Genomic DNA, 16,272 nt, shown 5'->3' with positions numbered 1-16,272 from the left:
TATATAGGATATGGATTCTGATGAATTACCCCTAAGATTGTCAAGAGACCTACCAGCTGCACCTAAAGTCAGCTGATATACCTGGCTTCCACCAGTGCTGATACCTAGGAACAGTCAGACAACCCATAAATCATGAATATTTAGAAACCTGCTTTAAAACACTTTATCAAAAATGAGTGTCGGTAACCTGCATTGTTATTTCTGGATATTTTGCATGTACTTTGCCAGGGTCTACTATGATTTAATACTAATTGGTGATTCGTTTCTAGATTTTGGAAACCAGAACAGCCTCTTGAGGAACAATTCCCCATTAAGGCTAATTTATAATCCAGCTCAGGACACTCTTGAGATCAAAAGGAGGAGCTATTACAAGATATGGAAACAACCCAAATGCCCATCGACAGATGAATGGATAAAGAAGATGTGGTACATGTATACAACGGAATGGTACTCAGCCATAAAAAAGAATAAAATAATGCCATTTGCAGCAACATGGATGGACCTAGAGATTATCATATTAAGTGAAGTAAGTCAAAGAAAGGCAAATACCATATGACATCATTTATATGTGGAATCTAAAATATGACACAAATGAACTTATCTATGAAACAGAAACAGACTCACACACATAGAGAACAGACTTGTGGTTGCCAAGGGGGATGGAGGATAGGGGAGGGATGGATTGGGAGTTTGGGATTAGCAGATGCAAACTATTACATATAGAATGGATAAGCAACAAGGTCCTACTGTATAGCACAAGAATCTATATTCAGTATCCTCTGATAAACCATAATGGAAGCGAATATTTAAAAAGAACGTATATAGATGTACACCTGAATCACTTTGCTATACAGCAGAAACTAACACAACATTGTAAATCAACTATATTTCAATAAAATCAATTTTTAAAAAAGGAGCAGCACTGATAAATATGCCAAAACAAGAGTTATAAACCAGCAAGCAGCAACTCATGGTCACTCTAGCTGAGTTTTCAATCTCCGAAGGCAGAGTCTAGGATATTTGCTTTTCTTGAATAGAATAATAAAAATGCAACTTCAAAGGAAGCAGAGATGTCACAATGTGAGGAGATACACAATGTGTGGAGGCTCATGGCTGAGCTGTGTGTATCTTCAACTGCTTAAACTGCTAAAGATAGTAGCAATGGAAGAGAGGAAAAAGACTTGATCTGACACCTCACTGCCCACACAGTGTCTACCTCCCACAGATGGCGACTAACTCATAGGCTCTCTGAGTTAATAACTAGAGTGCTCAGTATGACATCAACTCATGAACCATGCAATCCCATAATAGGAACAACCAGACCATGTGGGAGCAAGAGCACATCCAAAAGAGCAAATTTTGCCAACTCACTTATCTAGAAATTGTGATTTTATGGGATTGCTTTGGGGAAACTTAGACTTAGCATAATTTGCCAATTATTTATCTTTAAATATAATTTATTTTCTGTATTTATATCAATACCACAGAACCTTTTATGTCACCAGGACTCTGACATTAGGATTATTGATGTAATTTAAGGTTATCTCTCTGATCTACCCAGCAGGATCCTAGGTCACCTCTCATATCCAGAAGGCTATAAATAAGTGCAATTTTCTCACTAATGATCTCTCAGAAATTGTTGTGTTATGCCAAGAGTATTTGTCTATATTATTGGGACAGAAAGGCATAACTGTATTTGAATAAATTACTTTTTGGGAATTATCTTTGCTACTGATACATTATCAAAACGTAAAATCATGAGTTTATAACACATTCTTTCTACCCATTCATTCGTTTGTTCATTCATTCATTTATTCAACCAATATTTGTGCCTACTATGCACTAGGCATTGTGCTTTGTTGTAAGGACACAATGATGGATAAAGCACAGCATGGCTTCTGCCTTTGTAAAGCTTTCCACAAACTTACAAGTGAAAAGGAAGAGAAGCTGGGGGGGTGCATCATCTTTCTTTCTCTACTCACCATGTCTCCTCTGCTAACTGCAGTTTCTGACATCCCCAGGGTTGAATCCAGTTGGGAAAGAGGGCTTGGAGTCAAGAGCAGTCACACCGGGAGACAGACCACAAACAAGTAAACAAACCTACAAGTCAAGGCTACGGTCCAAGTCACTAGAAAATAAAAAGGGGATATGTTCAGATAGAATAGTCAAAGAAGGCCCTTGGAGAAAGAAAGTCTTCACTTGCTCTATTCTTTCTTACTATCTTTAGAGTCTCTCTCTCTCTCTTTTTTTTTCCATTTCTTCAAATTTCTAATCTTAAGTGACATACCCTTATGAATTTGTTTTCTTTCTCATCCGTATTTATTTGGTTGCCTTATTGATTTATTCTACACTTTTACTCCCTCTTATCTTGTGTATGTGGCCTGTCAGCTAGGAAATCTTATGGAAATTCACCATTTTTCTCTGGTATAAGGAAATTTAAGCCAAAACTTTATTCGTCATTAACCTCATGTTCACAACTTTGTCACATTATACTATTTAAGTATTTTAACAGTATTTAAAATACCGTTTAAGATGTGAAACAAGGTTCAGAGCATATTCTGTAACATTTTATTTGAAATTTCTTGTATGACCTGCATTGTTTTCGCTAGAAAAAATAATTGACTCAGTTAGTGAGGCTACTTGTCCCATGAACATAACTTGGGTTTCTTTTCTTCTTCCCTCTCGCTCAAAAGTGTTATGGGAGACTTCTGAACATTGACAAAGCATCTGCAACATCATGTAGAGGCATAAGAAGATATTTCTAATCGTTTTATGTAACCAATTCAACAAATTCATTAAACTGCATTCAGTGGGGAATATAAGCATAACCTTGTCCCTCCAAGCTCACGGGTCAGCAGAGTGGAGAAATTTGTTTTCATTGCTATGTAACACAAATTTGTCCAAGCTTCATTAGTCTATTGGTAGTAAATGGAGTTCATATTAACAATAATAACTCTAATTTCACTAGTTCTTATCTGATTGCTGAAGCATGGCCTTCGACTCCATGCTGAGGCCCCACTAACATTTCTGGTGTCTGCCAGGTACTCTATTCTGTTCTTCCCAGATGGCACTTGTGTTCTGCAGTTTCTGACAGGCACTGCGATATCACATCCAGAACACGGTACCTTCAATGTTTATTTATAACCTACTCTTTTCCTGGTACCCAGCTTCGTTATCGACCTGGCTTACTGTGCCTGTATCATTCTATCCTCAGCATACATCCTCTCCAAAGAGGCACCTCAGGCCCTGTGCAAGCAGATGTGAGCTCTCAGGTCATCCAATCAATTGGAAATAATTGGCTAAACCCAAGATATATGGTCTCTGTTTACTTGGACCACAGCACCCCTAGGCCTTTTACAGCTGTGGTCCGGAGTTAAGAGAGAACAGCACAGGGGGGAGTGGGAGAGGGAAGGATTGGGAGTTTGGGATTAACAAATGCAAACTATTATATATAGAATGGATAAACAGCAGAGGGAACTATATTCAATATCCTGTGATAAACCATAATGGAAAAGAATATGAAAAATAATATATATGTATATAACTGAATCATTTTGCTGTACAGCAGAAATTAACACAACATTGTAAATCAACTAAACTTCAATAAAAGAAAGAGAGAGAGTGATGCTCAGCTTTCCCAGCTATCAATCTCATTAAAGGGGTTAAGGTGGAGCCTCCAGGTTTGGTATAAGTTTGTTCCTCAACTAAATGACTGGAATTAATACCAAGCCTCCTCTAGATCTTCTACCCCCTTTATCAGAGGTCAAGAGGAAGTCTGTGTAATGAGGCTAAGACTACATCTCAAGATGGCTTTAACTATCATCTTGACCCTAGATCAGTGGATTCAAGAAGGAACCCCAAAATCTAACCACTTCCTATCCCCAAAACTCACACCTTTGCCACAATCTGTGTTGATTCCAACAAGATTAATCTCATTATTCCCTTTATTCTCTATAATGTTACCATAAGAATCCAGAATCCCAAGATGTCATCCATCATCTGCACCCTAATCTCCACTAGTAGATACAAATCACATCCTCTCTTTCCCCCACTTCCACCCAAACTTCAAAAACTCTTCCACCCTCTCCTCTGAAATTCACCATTCAGCATCATCAAAACCCTCCATCTTAATATTTCTGAATATTTTCTTCATTTTCCAGCTTTAACAAAAGGCTGATTATTCCCTTAGAATACTCCTTCCCTTCCAAGCATTTCAAGTGTTGGATTTTTTTTTTTTTCTTTTTTCTCTTTTTGCTTCCCACAGTCTTTATAGTATTGAGCTTGGAGATTCTCTGGGTTCTAACTGCCACTTCTACACTATTTTCCCTATGACCTCCGTGTTAGTAAATCCAGCACTCACTCTTAGTCTTCATCTCAAGTCACCCCTATTGCAGTGAATAACTTGCATTCCCTCCATGTACTTATTTCACTTGTCATCCGAGATATCATCTTCTCTTGGTTTTCCTCCAGCATCACTAATCACTTCTTCTCCATTTCCTTTGATAATTATTTTTCTTCTCACTGATTTCTTAATGTAGAAGAGCCCCAAACTCTCTCCTTCTGGTGACTTCATTAAGTTCCATGGCTATACATTTTATGTATGAGATATATATATATACATCTCAGCTCAGATCTCTCTCTTGAATTCTAATCTCATACATTCAATAATCTTCTCAGCAGCTTTACTTGGTTGTCCAAGAGATATCTCAAACTTACTATATCCCAAAAGTTACCATATCCAAAATTGAACTGTTAATCTTACCCTCCACACTTCCTCTATCTACCACTTTCTCAAGTGAGGACAATTCCATGCTTTCAGTTTCTCAGGTCAAAATTCTTGGAATTCTTGTCGATTCCTTCCTTTCCTTCACAACCCATATCCCAAATACTAGCAAGTCCTATTGGCTCTGCCCTCAGAATATAATTAGAATCTGACCAGTTCTGAACTCCTTCATTGTTACCATCCTAGTTCCATTCTGTATCATGCCTAACATGGATTTCTGTTTTTCCCTTTGCTCCCCTCCTGTCTGTTCTCAACACAGCAACCAGAATGATCCCTGCAAAATGTAAATAATATAATATTTGTCACTCCTCGGTTCAGAATCCTCCAATGGTTACCTTTTGTTCTGAGTACAAGCCAGTGTCCCTGAGGAACTATAGGGCCCTATATAATGTAGCCTCTGCTATCTCTCTCACTTCATCTCCTAGTTTTCTTCCCCTTGTTACAAACCGGGCACACTAAAAACTAGGGTCTTGCACTATCTCTTTCCTTTCCTTAGAAGTTCATTCTCCAGATTGTCACATGGGTGATCCCCTCACTATCTTCATGTTTTTGCTCAAATTATCTCCTCAACAAGGTCTATCTTACCCATTCTATTTCAAATTTAACCTGTCCCCCAATACCAGCCAGACTCCTGATTCCCTTTGTCCAGCTCTCATCTTTTCTCTTTTTCATAACCTTATCATTTTTTAACATACCATGTAGCTAACTTACTTATGATGTATATTACTCATTATCTGTCTCCCTTCCCATAAGGGCAGGAATTTTTGTTTTGTTCACTGATATATTCCAAGTTCTCAACATAGTGCCTGGCATAAAATACATGCTCAACAAATATCTGTTAAATTGGGTTAAATTTGGGACCCAACAAAAGTACTGTAAAATGTGGTCTGTATTTTCAAAAAAGGATAAATAGAATGTTCTAGGGAAGAAGATAAAGGAGATTATATTTCTTCTAGAAACACTGAGTAAAGCTTTATGAATAGGTAGTATTAACAAGTCTTGGTGACAGAAAAAATAATTACAAAATATGAGAGAAATGGAGATGACAAGGATTCTATTCTTAATGACTTAGTAAAGTATAATAGAGAATGCAAGATGAAGATGTATGCAAGATCTCTGATTTGAAAGTATATTTGAGAAATTCAGGAAACGTGTTGGAAATTTGTGTTTGTAGCTCAGGAGAGAAGTTTAAACTGGAAATGTATATTTGTGATTTTATGGTTAATGGGTACATCTATGAAGTATGTGACCATTAAGTTCAGAATATACAGAGAGAAGCAAATAATAACAGAAGGAAATGTCTTGGAAATATTCAGAGAGGTGAGGGAAATGATGTCATAATGCACTTGAAAAAGAGGAGGAAAAAATGGAAGTAGGAGAAAGATAAGAATGGTCAGAGACATAATGTCAGTGTTCCAGATCTTTAGTAAGTCAAATCTGAGCTATAGAAAAGTTCTATACACTTAATAAAGAATAGATCAAGATCATTAGAGTGGAAGACATGAAAGATTGATGAGATCAGAGTGATCAGAGTCATTAACATGAATGCTGAAGTCTGAAAGGACAATGACAGGGGCTTGGCTGAAGAGAAAACTATATATTTGCAATGTATTATGGCTACGAGTGCAGAAGATACCAAGCAAAGTGATAGAAAAATGTGGTTTATTTCTGTGTAATTACTTAAGCAGATGACACAATAGTAACCAGTTTTTACATTTTTAGCTAATGATCTGACAAATAAGTGGTGGAGCTCTGAAAGGGTTGCAGGGCTCTATAATAAGCCAAGTACATGAGAAAATAATAAATTAGCTACCCATAGAATCATAAGGAGAAATTACCATCCACTGTCCTTAGGTGACAATAGATTCAAAAGTCAGTTTTGTTTCATATGATTTAATATCTTATTATGTGGTGTTTCATTTATGTGAAATAGTTAGACTTCCTGACTGGGACAGCAATAACTGTTACGACTGTTACTTGCTATGAAAATAAAACATTAAACTTGATAGTGATCAGTGACTTCCATTACATTCAGAACCTAGGTTCAATTGCTGGCTTAGGAGACAGAAATATACAAGGCCTACAAAAGATGAACAAACATTTTAATATGTTTTTGAAGTCCTAGATTTGTATATGAGCACTTCACTTGCAATTCACTTCTCTATATCTATTTTAAATGAGGCGGTCCTTTTCCTGTAAAGATTAAAAGATTAAAGATTTCATCTTTGTTCTCTATAAAAGTCAATGGCCAAGTTTTTTTCTTTTTTGTGTCATAAATCTATTTTCTATTTGATGTCTTGGGGTCAGCCACATGATTCCTTACACTATGAATGATGATTTCACAGCTGAACCTTGGAACTATCTCTCCAAAAGCACATCTCAACATTAAATATTAAGACATTACATTAAAAAGGTAAGAGACACAGGCAGCAGCAAAGATAATTAAAGTTACAAAGAAAAAACTAGACAGGAAAATAAGTGATCTAAGGATGATTCTGGGTTGTCAAGAATTTTTAAAAATTTATAAGAACAGAAAAATCCAGGTCCCTTTGTACTCATTTCTCTCTTCCTTCACTCTGCTGATCTAATATCTGCTATTAGTCTCAGTCTCTAGCACTCAAGGCAATCCTTAAACCTCAAATGAAGGTATACGGATTTTCTTTAAAACTTTTGTTTGTGATTATTTTGCCTTCAGAATAGAGGAAATGGGAGTTGCTAGTTGCCAAGTATATTTATGTAGCAAGTGTTTTGTTTGTGAATATCTTGCCTTGAGAAGAGATGGGAGTTTTGAGTTATCATGTTGATTTTAGTGTTGAATAGATTGATTTCAGGAGACAGGCATAAGCTTGCATTTGTCAGCAATTGCTAACAATAAAATATGTCCATTTCTAGCAGGGTGGTATTTTATTTCACTAAGAAGTCAAAAGTTAAAGACTTAATAAAAAATAAATCTCCCACTTGTGGTGACTGAAACAGAAAAAGGCACTCAAAGAAGATCAAAACCAGTGAGAGGAGCAGAACTTCACCAAAGGGCCAATCCTATTGTTCTGGAGCTTGTTAGAGGACCAACACAACTCCTTACCTTTGGATGAATTCCAGACTCCAAGAGGAAAGGGTCGTATTTAAATATTGAGAAAATTGGGTGATATTAAATTTGCATAAATCCCTTGGTTGAGGGAGGTTTAAAGAAAAGAGGCTTCTGTGATTGGAACATTCATTAGCGCACCCTCTAAACTCCTTATCAGGACTGTGACTTACTTTTGGTAGTACACCTCACAGAGGTCAGCAGTATACTTAGTTCCCTGAGCGTAGCTGATGGCAAGTGACCACTAAAGAGCGCTGTACTCCCCAAGGGGCATCTATTAGTGCCCAAGGCTCTGTAAGCAACAGGGACCAACTTCAGAGGCTGCGAAAACTATTCTTATCTTTGGTAAGGCATGTCTGGAGACTCTCTTGGATCAGCCCCTGACTCTTATTTATGGACTGGCTTCACGTTCTGATGGTAAAGCCCTTCATTTTCCTAATTTATTCTTGAAACTTAACCAGGTGAAGAGGCAACTCCAATGACAAACTTCTCTCACTAACAAGAATTTTTATTATTCCCTTCTCTCTACTTTTACTAAAGTTAGAAATCATACTCAGATGAGAATTTAATATTTTTTTCTAATCGCAAAATGAAAATGAAGTATTTGTAAATCCACAGGATTAAAGAACACTTTCGAAGGTAGAGGATACGGTGTTTCGTACCTGACATTATTCCATTACACAGTAGTGTTATTAATCTTTCTTGCTTCTTCACCGAACTTGAGAGATCAGGCATCCTGTCTGTTGCTTCATTATAATGTGTTCTTCAACAGTGAGCCAAAGATAGATGTCAGTCTTCAAGTAGAGGTTCATTTACCTTCATGTACTTTGCAGGGAAAGCCTCTGATGATTATGTAAGATGCCATCAGAATTAATTATCAAATGGATGAATGAATTTTAAAATGAGGTTATAATTCATTGACCAGATTCTTGTTCACCATTCTTCAATTAGGGTAGGTCTATTCCATCTTGGATTAACATTCTTCTTTCTTTTTAATTGATCTCTTGTCATCCTTGAACAAAAAGTCATTTGTTAGTGCAGGAAGCAAAGTTAAACAAGGAGCCTACTGATGTTGAAGGATTCTATCTCATAGAAAACATGGCATGCAGAGTGCTTGCACTAGATAGAAATGGATCACACATACACATACACACACAAATACACCCTGTTGGAATTATGTTAATCAGGGTTGATATTCAAAATATGTTACAACTAGTACAGTATAGACCCAACCACTAGAAAGAATGAAATGCCTAATCAGAATGAGCACAGCATATCCATTGGTATAGCCAGATTTATACGTTTTGATTGAATATTAGCTTTGGGAAATATGATTTATTCTCCTTATCTTTAATTCAATTTAAAATTAAAATGTCATTTATAACTCTCAAGCAGGAAATTCTATAATTCTATAATCTTCATTGATATTTGCAGTGTAAACTAGGAAATGCAACCTCAAATGCTAAGGGGCAAAGCAGGAAGTCAAAGCCAGGAAATAAAGCTGGGAGGGAGTGGCAAAGTGTAAAAGAGGAGAATGCATTCCCCAACCAAAAATATTCAAATTCAAATATTTATAAAACTTCTGGCTAAAAAAACAACATGCTCAGATTCTGTCTCATGTTCAAACTTATAAGCATTCCTAAGTCCAACAAATATCTTCAAACGTTGTCATATTTTCCGATCTAACCATCTATTTCTGAAATACACTGCATTCCTCATGATGGCCTATGTCTTTATGTCAAGAAAGTAGAATCATTTATAATAAAAATAAATAAAAATCGAAGACAAAAATTTCCCTCATGTATCTCTTAGACTATAAACTAGGAGGTCAGGGACCATCACTTATATCATCCTTACACCTAACACGGTGTTCCTCATTTTATGTTACCCAATGCAGAATGAATTTTTTAAAACTTTATTAGTTCTTTTAATATTTTAAAATAAGAAGGCTATAATTTTTCCAAATGAATGATAATAAAGTATAAATATAAAACTACTTCCCAAAAGTCACTATAAATTATGAAGGGCAACAGAAAAGTGTGCAACATTGTTACTAAATTATAGGTCAAATTACTCAATACTAATAAAAGCTATATGGAGAAAGAATAAATATGACCGCAAATACCACCCACAATTTCTTTACCCTATCAAAAGATTTTGCCAACTGAGTATAATTCATGAGCATCTTGAAACCTACAAAGTTAGTTATCCAGAATTGGCAAACCAACCTATTCATTCATTCAATGGGATTTCATGAGAATCGTAGCAAATTTCTTACAGCACCATGGAATCAATGCAGAAATTCCTTGTGTATGCTTGGATTCTAAAGGGACTTCAAGGAAATTCTTTCAAGTATTGATGAGGAAACTCACAGTTCAAGACTAACCACTGGAATAGAATATAGTACCCAGTTTTCCTTAGGCTTGATACTTCTCCAGCAAACCATGCACAATGGGGTCATTCCTCAAGATCATGTATACACTGCTCCCTTTGTATCCTCATCCTTGGGGAGGTGGGTTCCAGGACCTTCATAGATACCAAAATTTGCTGATGCTCAAGTCCCTTATATAAAATGGCATAGTATTTGTGCATAACTTATGCAATCCTCACATATACTTTAAATCATCTCTAGATTACTTGTAGTATCTAACACAAGGTAAATGCTATGTAAATAGTTACCAGAGCATGACAAATTTAAGTTCTGCTTTTTGGAAAGGTCTGGAATTTTTTTCCCAAATATTTTTGATCTACCAGTTGGTTGAACCCATGGATGCAGAACTCATAGATGCAGAACCTGTGCATATGGAGGGCTGACTATATATAGAGAAAAATACAATGCATGGTATATATACCAGTTGTCAAATCCCAAAAGTCTAACTATTTCTTCATTTGCCCCCAGTGTCCTATTTGTGTATCTCAAACCTCGATATTTTAATTTTGTGGCTAAAAATTAATTCAAGAATTTGAAGAAAGTAGGCTGGGAGGAATAGATATAAAAAGGCAAGAGGATTAAGTTATAACACAGTGACATTTATATCTGATGACCACATTCCCAAGGTCATTGGACAAATGATAAAAATCAAATGCAGACACTAATGGGAGTTTTCTCCAAGGCAACAGGAATTAGAACATACCTCATACCAAGAAAATGCATCAAACAACACACTTTGTAAAGTTTGATGGCACAGAATTAGAAACTATGCCATATACTACTTATAATTCACATTTTTAAATGTATTTTGAGAAAACACTGGTCTATCACACTAACTGATGACAGTTTATTTCTTTTTTTTTATTTTTATTTATTTATTTATGGCTGTGTTAGGTCTTCATTTCTGTGCGAGGGCTTTCTCTAATTGCAGCAAGTGGGGGCCACTCTTCATCACGGTGCCCGGGCCTCTCACTATCGTGGCCTCTCTTGTTGTGGAGCACAGGTTCCAGACACGCAGGCTCAGTAATTGTGGCTCACGGGCCTAGTTGCTCCGCGGCATGTGGGATCTTCCCAGACCAGGGCTCGATCCCGTGTCCCCTACATTGGCAGGCAGATTCTCAACCACTGTGCCACCAGGGAAGCCCGACAGTTTATTTCTTGCTGCTATGGCAGCTTGCATGTGGTGGTAGGTGATTAAAGGCCAGCATCTCCCTGTTTTGACATTTGATGAAATCTGAAAAAATATTTCTTAAACAGAATTTATAATAGCAACATTAATCAGGTTTTCAAATCACTTGATTCTCAAGATGATACCACAGTTTTTTATCTTTCCACTGACTACTAATCTCTTAAGGAGAAAAATGTCATGTAATGGGTAAACTGTATGTTTATTTACATTTCTCCTCTTAAATAGCTACCAACTTTTAAATGTCTTGATATAAGAGAAACTATTAATTGCTTCAATAAAATCTATCTCAAAGATAAACTTTTAGCTAGTGAAATGCAGGGTAAATCAGAGAATAAATATATTTATTCCAAAAATATTAACAAAAATCTATTGAGAAGTCCAATTATATCCTGAAATAGGATACGTAGATAGATAGAGATATATCTTCACAGAAATCATTACTCAGATTCATTTCTATTGATGTCAATGAATTCTTGATTAGAAAAAAATCTTCACATACATTCTTCATTCTAAGGTATCAAGAATATGATTCTGTCTCTGTCATTTAAAATAAACAATAACATGATAATTCTGGTATAACCAAAGATTTTACAGTCAATCCTAATTAATTTAATCTCTTGAATGTCTGTGGATTGAGTAAGGCAAAGATTTCTACAATCTAGACAAATGCAACATTGAAAGCAATTTTTACATGCAGGCTACCAACTAAACCTCCAAATGAAAATGCAGACAGCCAGCCTTGAATATAGATAGCCTTGTAAGCCCCTAAACGGAGGATCCACTTGAGCAATTCCCTGACTTCTGACCCATGAAAATTGCTAGATTAAAATGAGAGTTGTTGTAAGCTTACCTCAGGAAACAAGAAAAATCTCAAATAAAAACAACTAACCTTACACTTAAAGGAACTAGAGAAAGAAGAACAAACAAAACCCAAAGTTAGTAGAAGGAAAGAAATCATAAAGATTAAAGCAGAAATAAATGAAATAGAGACAAATAATAGAAAAGATCAATGAAAATAAAAGCTGGTTCTTTGAATAGATAAACAAAATTGATAAAATTTTAGCCCGATTCATCAAGAAAAAAAGTGACAAGGCCCAAATCAATAAAATCAGAAGAGAAAAGGGAGAAGTTACAACCAACACCACAGAAATACAAAGGATCAAAAGAGACTACTATGAACAACTATATGGCAATAAAATGGACAACCAAGAAGAAATGGACAAATTCTTAAGAAGGTGCAAGCACCCAAGACTAAACCAGGAAGAAATAGAAAACATGAACAGACCAATTACCAGTAATGAGATTGAATTGGTAATTTAAAAACTCTCAACAAACCCAACTCCATGACCAGATGGCTTCACAGGTGAATTCTACCCCAAACATTTAGAGAAGAGTTCACACCTATCCTTCTAAAACTATTCCAAAAAATTGCAGAGGAAGGAACACTTCTGAAATTGTTCTATGAAGCCAGCATGACCCTGATACAAAAACCAGACAGAGATATCACAAAAAAGAAAATTATAAGCCAATATCACTGATGAACATAGATACAAAAATCCTCAAAAAATATAAGCAAACTGAATCCAACAATACATTAAAAGGATCATCCACCATGATGAAGTGGGATTTATCCCAGGGATGAAAGGATTTTTCAACATCCACACATCAATCAATGTGTTACACCACATTAACAAATTGAAGAATAAAAATCATTTGATCATGTCAATAGGTGCAGAAAAAGCTTGTGAGAAAATTCAGCATCCATTTATGATAAAAACTCTCCAGAAAACGGGCATAGAGGGAACATACCTCAACATAATAAAGGCCAAATATGACAAACCCACAGTTAACATCTTACTCAACATTGAAAAGCTGAAAGCTTTTCCTCTAAGATCAGGTGCAAGACAAGGATGTCCACTCTCACCACTTTTATTCAACATAGTATTGGAAGTCTTAGTCACACCAATCAGAGAAAAAAAAAAGAAATAAAAGGAATCCAAATTGGAAAGGAAGAAGTAGAACCATCACTGTTTTACTTCTGTCACTATGACAGGATGCTATACACAGAAAATCCTAAAGACACTACCAGAAAACTACTAGAGGTCATCAATGAATTGGTTAAAGTTGCAAGATATAAAATTAATACACAGCAATCTGTTTCATTTCTATACACTAACAATGAACTATCAGAAATAGAAATTAAGGAAAAAATCCCACGAAAAAGAATAAAATACTTAGGAATAAACCTACCTAAGGAGGTAAAAGACCTGTACTTGGAAAACTGTAAGACACTGAGGAAAAAATTGAGGATGACACAGACAGATGGAAAGATATACCATGTTCTTGGATTGGAAGAATTAATATTGTTAAAATGACCATGCTACCCAAGGCAATCTATAGATTCAATGCAATCCCTATCAAAATACCAGTGGCATTTTTCACAAAACTAGAACAAATAATTTTGAAATCTGTATAGAAACACAAAAGACCCCAAATAGCCAAAAGAAACTTGAGAAAATAGAACAGTGTTGGAGGAATCACAATCCCTGACTTCAGACTATACTACAAAGCTACAGTAACCATAACAGTATGGTACTGGCACAGAAACAGACACATAGATCAATGGAGAGCCCAGAAATAAACCCACACACTTATGGTCAATTAATCTATGACAAAGGAGGCAAGAATATACATAGAGAAAAGACAGTTTCTTCAATAGCTGGCTCTAGAAAAACTAGGCAGCTACATGTAAAAGAATGAAATTAGAACATTCTCTAACATGATATACAAAAATAAACTCAAAATGGATTAAAGACCTAAATGTAAGACTGGATACTATAAAACTCTTAGAGGAAAACATAGGCAGAACACTCTTTGACATAAATCATAGCAATATTTTTTGGACCTGTCACCAAAAGCAAAGAAAGTAAAAGTGAAAATAAACAAATGAGACCTACTTAAACTTAAAAGCTTTTACACAGCAAAGGAAACCATTGACAAAACAAAAAGACAACCTATTGAATGGGAGAAAACATTTGCATATAATATGAATATATTATGAATATGATAGTGGTTACTATCAAAAATATGTAAACAGCTTATACAACTCAACAACCAAAAAACAAACAACCTGATTAAAACATAGGTAGAAGAGCTGAATAGACATTTTTTCCAAAGAGGAAATGCTGGTGGCCAACAGGCACATGAAAAGATACTCAACATCACTTATCATCAGGGAAATACAAACCAAAACCACAATGAGATATCACCTTACACCTGTCAGAATGGCTATCATAAAAAAGAACACAAATATTAAATGTTGGCAAGGATGTGGAGAAAATGGAACTCTTGTACACTGTTAGTGGGAATGTAAATTGGTGTAGCCAATGTGGAAAACCATATGGAGGTTTCTCAAAAAACTAAAAATACAGCTACTATATGACCGAACAATTCCAATCCTAGGTATATATCCAAAAGAAACAACATTAATTCAGAAAGATACAAGCGCTCCAGTGTTTATAGTGGCATTATTTACAATTACCAAGATATGGAAGTAACCTAAATGTCCATCAACAGATGAATGGATAAAAAAGACGTGGAATACACACACACACACACACACACACTCACACAATGGAACACTACTTAGCCATAAAAAATAAGGATTTTTTCCATCTGCACAACACATATAAACATGGAGGACGTTATGCTAAGTGAAATAAGTCAGACAGAGAAAGACAAATACTGTATGATATCACTTACATGTGGAATCTAAAAAATACAACAAGCTAATAAATATAACAAAAAAGAAATAGATATAGAGAAAAAATTAGTGGCTACCAGTGGGGAGAGGGACAGAGGGAGGGAAATATGGGGGTAGGGGATTAAGAGATACAAAAAAATGAATTTTCAAAATTACATTTTCTCTGAAATCTAAGTTGCAGTGTGAATAATATATTCTATCCCCATTTCACTTATATCACAACTCTTGAACTATTTTTTTAATCCTTTAAAATTATACAAAACCTTGAAGAGTGCATGCCTTCAGCTCACTGTCTATAATTGTGTTCAATAATCTTTCTAAGATGGTTTTGCCCCTGGAGACTCAATAAAGACAGAGATTGTTAGAAAAGACTCATTAAAGAATATTAAATAATATTATCCATCTAACTTCATAAAATCAACAATTTCTAAATGCCTGAAAGATCACAAGATGCTATCTTCTAGCTGCTTGTAGGGTAGAATTCATACAGAAGTTTTGTTCTCAAACTACCTTGACATTGGAAAACATAAGTTCTAAGCTCTAAGTTATCTTATTCTCCCATGGGAAGGAAAGGCATTCTGACAAAAGGAGGCCAAAGCAATTTCAGTTCACAAACCTCTCTTAAGAATTGCAACCCAGGAGTGACATCAGAAACACGGTGGAGTGAAAAACTACTTTTGTCCCTCCCCTTCAATCTACAACTATTAAAACATCCGTAACTCAACAAAGCTGCCTCTGCCCAACACAACAGGATGACAGAGAATTCCAAACATCTGTACATCAAAAGGTGGGTGGACTGAATCACATAGAGGAAGGGGAACTGAGGGAACAACAAAGACAGTGTCTGTACTCATAGCCCTCTGACCATAGCAATGGAGCCCACAGCTACAGAGAACCCAGTAGCAGCAGGAAAGATGGCGCACACAACTTCATCTACTCAACCACACAAATGCCCACAGGAACAGGTAACTGGGCAGCAGTTGCACTGGAGCCTGGGACCCCAACCCTCTAGTAGCTGAAG

This window comes from Balaenoptera acutorostrata, chromosome 2 (assembly GCF_949987535.1).
Source record: "Balaenoptera acutorostrata chromosome 2, mBalAcu1.1, whole genome shotgun sequence".
Taxonomy (NCBI): Eukaryota; Metazoa; Chordata; class Mammalia; order Artiodactyla; family Balaenopteridae; genus Balaenoptera; species Balaenoptera acutorostrata.
The sequence above is the reverse complement of the archived record's forward strand: the minus strand, read 5'-3'. Positions refer to the sequence as shown.